The following is a 7,212-nucleotide window of genomic DNA, read 5'->3' on the forward strand; positions in this document are numbered from 1 at the left end:
TCTGAAACTAAATCAAACGAAGAAACCATTCCTAGAAGATTTTAAGTTCTCTCTCTCTCTCTTCTCTCTCTCTCTCTCTCTCTCTCTCTCTCTCTCTCTCTCTCTCTCTCATAGTTAAGACCGCTCTACATATTCCTGAAGCTATGATGACATCGACAAGACATTATAGTAACCTATGAAATAATATTTTATGGTTGCAAAATTCATACCTCGTGATTAACTTTGCAATTTTTATTTTGTGATCTGGTTCATCGTCTCCAATAATAAACGCCCTCTCCAATTTTCTCACTGGGCTAATAGAATTCATTAATGCAATTATATTCGTGAGGGATAAAGGTAGAACTGCGAGGGGAAGAAGAACGGATAACCGTGAAAAAGAGGAATACCTCTATGGGGAAAAAGGGAAGAAAGATAAAGGAGTGAATGGTTTATTTTTGTTTGCAGGATTCTGGCAGACGAAGCTAATGACGTGAAATCTTATCATATGGGGAACGTCGGCGATTGGGAGGTAACAGCAAACGCTCCCATAAGTGAAATCAGGCGCGAAAGCGAAAGTATTAGAGACACGACGCTGAGATGAATAAGAATGAAAATGTGAAAATTACACTGGTGTGTGTGTGTGTGTGAGAGAGAGAGAGAGAGAGACTCTTTCGACTTTCTGCCGCAGAAGTTCGCAATGCATTAGGAGTTTTATTGAAGATAAAACGAGAGTTTAATTGCCACTTAGTCATGGACTTTGATTTGTCAGATGTCTTCAGTGATCGAAGAAAAAATTCTGCCAGTGATATTCAGTTTTTTTGGACACGCGAAGCCTTGGCTTAACTTATTAGGGAAGTCAATGAAGTCCATGAATATTTCAGCGGAAAGTTATTTTTTCCTGATCACGCGCTGATTGGAATCAAAGTTAATGATTACGACTGCGGCCTAAAAGACTCATCACTCTAAAAAAGAAATGTTCAGTATGAGAGCATTCATTACCAGCTGAAAATTAATGATGATATTTTAACGTATCCAACCCCCTTCCCCCTCCCACCTGTAGCAGTAATTCAGGTAATGATGAGTCATTAAATCAGTGAAGAGGGCTAAATTACTCTTAAGAGTGTCTGTATCATATAGAAACCATAAGCTGGTCATAATTACTACACAATTTTTAGTAACTGTTCAATTTGTATAATTGAACATGAAAAAAAGAATAGTACTAGAATCTTGTAACAGTTGGAAAGAGATTCCAGACTGCTTAGGGAGGTGAAGTTTTCTAAGTATCAATAAACTTTCTATTATAAAGAGTTAGTTTTATGATTCGTCAGAAGAATACACTAGTTTATACTTAAAAGAACCACCAACTCAGCACAGAATTGGCGTCTGTTATCTAAGTAGTCGATACTTACTAGCTTTTGAAGGAAGAGGCGAGGAATGACTTAAGAGCTAGATGAAAGGATCCTATCTGTGAAAATTTGTACAAAATAGAGGATAATCCCTCAAGATATAGAGAAGGGTGTGGGAAGCATTCTCTTAACAGACTGAAGCCACTAAGAACCTGTGGAAAATATTGCGTAAAACAAGTCTTCTGTAAAGGTAGCAGATACGGGATAAGGATTTCTCTGCTTAAATTTTTAAAACTGAATTGACTGCAAATCTTCTCCAAATAATATTAAGTTTCCATATTTTTCATTTCGGAGAATTTAATTCTCAAATGGTTATAGTTATGGAGTCGTGGGCTTCCCGGGAACGAATAAAAAACGATAGAGAAAAACCAGAAATGGAAAGATTAGCGATGACCGGAAATCCGCGAGCCATGTCGAAAATCAGCTATTTTATTAATGAGAGGGTCCTTGATTCCAGTGACGTCATTCCACATTCATTGCCCATGTCTGGCTGGCTGCCAAATTTCCTTCCGCTTCCGTGTGATTCTGGATATATTATTTCAGCTCTGATGTGATTTATCAATATGAGATATTCATAAGATATATAAGATTTGTGTTTTGAGTGTTGAGTGAATTTGTACTTGGGCGAACGTATGTTATTCAGACTGAGGTTTTTATATTTATAAATTTAACTCTGTTTGTTTGACTGATTCTCAAAACTATTTTTCACAAGGAATTGAAACAGTTTAGACATGCAGTCAGTCAATATTCACTCATTCAAGAAACTGCAAGAAATGGATTGTCAGCGATAGAATTGGTGATGAGAAATATACATTTTATTCAGTATTACTTTATATTTTCAGTTCCTACTCTGATCCCTCGGCATCGCTTTCTGGCGGAGTGGTAGTTTTAAAAACCTGTCTAGTTTAGAGTTTGAGATCTCTCTCTCTCTCTCTCTCTCTCTCTCTCTCTCTCTCTCTCTCTACCTAACATACAGGCCATACCTTAAGGAAGCATCTGTTGAAAATATTTGTGATTCCGATGTGTAGAATTTAGCGACGCCCTCGACGGCTCCACTCATCATCCCTGGAGGTGAAACACTCTCTGGAAGGTTAATGGGATAGCGCCTTTGTGGGGTGGGGATAGGGAAGTGTCATTAAAAAAAAATAATAATAATAAGATAGAATAAGAACGAGATAAAAGTCAGACTGTGAAGGAGTTGTAGACAATATAGTACATTAATACTGAGGCTGATAGTAGTTAAATATTTATTTTATAATGGATAGGGAGGTTAATGGTCGAATTTCGTGAGGAGCTTATTATAGGTGATAACTACACCGCTCCGCGCCTGACTACTATGTTAGAAACTTTGACTGAATCTGGCAGAAATGAGCGCACACGCACACATGGGGCTAATTTTCTGTTTCTCGGGGAATCTTTTAAGATGAGTTTGCCAGAGACACGTAGTTCATCACCCTTTTTTAAGTTTTCTGCAAAAGAAAACTATTGAGATGGCTGTCTCTCCGTCCGCACTTTTTCTGTCCGCCCTCAGATCTTAAAACCTACTGAGGCTAGAGGGCTGCAAATTGGTAAGTTAATCCATCCCCCCAATCAATCAAACATACCAAATTGCAGCCTTCTAGCTTGAATAGTTTTTACTTAATTTTCAAGGTTAAAATTAGCCCTATTCTCGTGCGCCTGTCAACGGTACAGGACAGGCCACCACCGGGCCATAGCTGAAAGCTTCATGGACCGCGACTCATACAGAAAAGTCGATTGCGCCGAAGGAACTTCGGCACATTTTTTATTTGTTTTGTTACCCACTACAGTCTGCCAATGACGGGTCGCTTGATTCCCTGCTAAGGTCAACCGAGACGATGAAGATATTGGATTTGCTTGGAAATCGAAACCCCGGAACTCTCGTTGATGAGATAAGGGGTCACTATTTATGAATACAATATTGTTTATTTTTTTGAGTTTCAGTTTAGATTTTTTGGACCTTAGTTGAGTAACAGATTTTTATTTTCGTCGATTTTTTTTTTTTTATGATATGACAGCGTGTGTTGAAATGGAAGCATGTTTTCGGTATTCAGAGTAATAATTTTGTGCATATTTTGCTGTTAGTTGATTTTATACACACACACACAGACACACACACAGACACTGACGCAGACACAGACACAGACACAGACTACCACACACACACACACACACACATATATATATATATTATATATATATATATATATATATATATAATATATATTATATATATATATATATATATATATATATATATATATATACTATTATCTAATCATGCGAAATATTCACGAAAGCATGTTTTTTTATTTTTTATTTATTATAATGAAATGCTTAACCTTTAGTTGTATATATATATATATATATATATATATATATATATATATATATATATATATATATATATATGTACAGCAAAATAAAAGCATAGGGAATGATACAGCTTCACCCCCCTGACCTCCAACAAAGGTCATTTTGCCATTGTACGAGTATAATACGGAATGATCAGAGGATTTCCCTGGCCGTGTAGCACAACGTTCAGTAATGGTCTCTGAAGTCTCAGCGGGCCATTGGCTCTGCAATAAGCGTCAGGTTCGTTCTCCGAGAACCCTCCAGCTTCTCGTGCGATGATAAATGATAGTATTGGAGATTTTGCCTCCATTCGGTTCACTCTTGACTGTACATTGTGTGATTCTCTCTCTCTCTCTCTCTCTCTCTCTCTCTCACATAAAAAAAAACAATCTTGTGAAGGATACTAACTGGGGATAGGGACACTGTTAAAAACAGGTATTTGTTGAATATGAGTGCGAGAGAAAAAGAATACACATTTCAAACTCTATTCGCATAATGTCAATGTCCCTAATACCAATATGCGTTTATTGTTATATCCTCGTCTGTGAATGTTTTACAGAAATGGACTAATTATATTCGCATGCATACTAATACAATTGCATCAGTAAACCCTGTTTCTCTCCTTTCTTTGACCTCGAGATGGCTGTCTTTGCATCCTCAATTCAGTTCAGAAGCACTCTCAGCTTAGCTTTACTTTAACCATCCGTTTCCATTCTGAATAATTATATATATATATATATATATATATATATATATATATATATATATATATATGTACATATGTATATTAATAAATTCCGGCTCATGGTTACTTCGCTGTAATGTAATGAATGCAATTAAAAGAAACCGTTGGGTTAATTCATTAACAAAGCAATGTCACCTGTTTTATGCAAATAGCTGAAGATTCTTTCGAAATATCTAGATTTGATGTCATATTTTACTATTTTTCGGATACTGCCTCTTATCGTCTGAAAAATTATTAATATAGTATACATTTTTAATCAGCATGTTTGTGAAGAAACTAATCTTCAGGTAGAAAAATTCCAATAGCAGTGTTATGAAAATAAATGTTCACTAGATATACGGACGCAGGAAATGCCAATAAAAAAATGTGATGACCATGGTAAAAAATGTAGATAAAAGTCCACGTCTTTTCACAAGCAAACATAAACCTCTTGTACGGTATATCATTAAATTTTTTAATAATTCTACGTGTGACCAGTTTTCATTAAAATTTGTAATTTATTGTTTTCGTTATGAATTTTAATGAATTCATTCAACTGTCATAAATTATAGTTTTAAAAATATATATTTTTTAACACACCTGTTGACCGAAGTGATTTTAACAATTTTTGTAACCCGAATGCGTATTTTATTGCTTTCAGGAAGGAACGTGTGGCAATTTTAAGCCTCATAAAATCATCATATTGGTGTTAGCAGAGAAATTCCTTCAAACATCTCTATTTATTCAAGTTACGAAAATCCTGTGCTATGACAGTGACACATCAGGGTACGTAAGCGTAGAGAAAACCAATGAATTATTGTTGTTATAAGTGGAAGGGGAAAGAAACGAATAAGAAAAACATGGGAAGCTTATGTTAAAATATTTAAATAAAGATAAAAAAAAAGATACGCGACCAATTCGACGTGAAATGTACTAAGTCATCAATGGGTATTGATCTCGCGTAAGCCGTTGCAGAGGCGTCAGGCAAGCAGCATAAAAGTCTCCCGTTATTGCGAGTAATACAGAATCCGTAAATGCCGTGATGCATTTGCAATAAGCTCCGATACGAGAGCGGAAGCATCAGGCTTTGTCCACTCGCCAGAACTCAATAAGGGCCGGTAATTAATTTCTATGGAAACAATACTATGAGATCGTTCATTGTACTACTGTATATTGGCGATTCAGTGAACATAATGGAGTCGGCATTTGTACCTGGACTTGGTCATTTCAGATGCCGGGATTTCGTTCTGGATATTACCTGTAAGTAGCTGTAATTATCTATGAAAGCCATGGCTGTTTTAGCGTACCTGATGCAAAGACCAAAGGTAGGATATCGGATATTGTCTGGTGCACCTGTATGGAGTTGATAGCAAGTTTAAGCCAAGTCATGAAAATCAGCTGCTTTGTTGAGGCAAACATGAATAAGTGCATATATCGACCATTTTAAGCTAGAAACATATGTGAAGAGTTCTCGTGAATCTAAATGATACGGATCAAAATTGAGCCAAAAAATTTTCAGTACAAAAAAAGAATACTAAAGTAATTCTCTATATATAAAACAGGACGAATTCGTAATGAACAATAAATAATCTTAGCAGAATCGACATGAGGCTCGATAAAGCCTAATGAGTTCAGGCCTCTCGAAGCTAATGAGTGAAGGGTCATTTCATTGGAACCGTTTCTTAATAGCTCGACTGGAGATGGAAATGTCTTTTTCGTGATTGCATCGTCGGTGATGGTCATTAATACTCGTAGTTACGACATGTTCCTGGAAATGGCGTGTTCTAGTTCTTTCGATTCTCATAGGGTGCAGAAATGGACAGTTGTGAAATTTAATATACTAGTATTAAACATATAACAGCCTAGTAAAATCGCGAAGTGCCTGGAATATATTTGTAATGATGAAAGTTCACCGATGTGACTCTTCGTTAAATATATAAGGTATATATAGGTATATATATATATATATATATATATATATATATATATATATATATATATGTAATATATATATATATATATATATATATGGTGTATGAAATACTCCTTAATTAATGTTATAAACTTGAAAAAATAATAATGTTTATTTTGAATAACTAATACTGTGAAGGTTGTTAGTCTCTGTGGAACATTTTAATTCTCTCTCTCTCTCTCTCTCTCTCTCTCTCTCTCTCACACACACACACACACACACATGTACACAGCAACACATTATGGGTGTTTTATATGATTTCCAATTTTTAGATGCACCCGAATCTCGGGAAAACGATGCATTGGGATTTTACAACTCCCGTAAATGCGACACTCCTTCAGGTCAGCTGCTCTGGTGCAAAAACTGTCTCCGCTCGTATTTGGCTTTATCGATTTGGTGCTATTGCTATTTTTCATAAGAACCGTCCTCTGAAATTGCCGCGTTTGCAGTCATGGGTATCTTGTCAGGGTTCTTTTGCCAGTCGAGGGGTCTAGAAGAATCGAATCAGTCAGCTTGAAGTGACCCGTGCATCCGTAAATACATACATACATACATATATTCATACATACATACATACATACATACATACATACATACATACATACATACATACATACATACATACATACATACATACGTACAGTGTTTACGACTGTCACTCTGAAATCTATAGATCAGTATTTTCTTATTTCTTTTACATGTAGTTCCCGAGTGATCAGTTGGGAAATACACTTGCCATTTGTGATGCACGTTAAAGA

The sequence above is a fragment of the Macrobrachium nipponense genome, chromosome 8 (genome assembly GCF_015104395.2).
Source record: "Macrobrachium nipponense isolate FS-2020 chromosome 8, ASM1510439v2, whole genome shotgun sequence".
NCBI classification, from domain to species: domain Eukaryota; kingdom Metazoa; phylum Arthropoda; class Malacostraca; order Decapoda; family Palaemonidae; genus Macrobrachium; species Macrobrachium nipponense.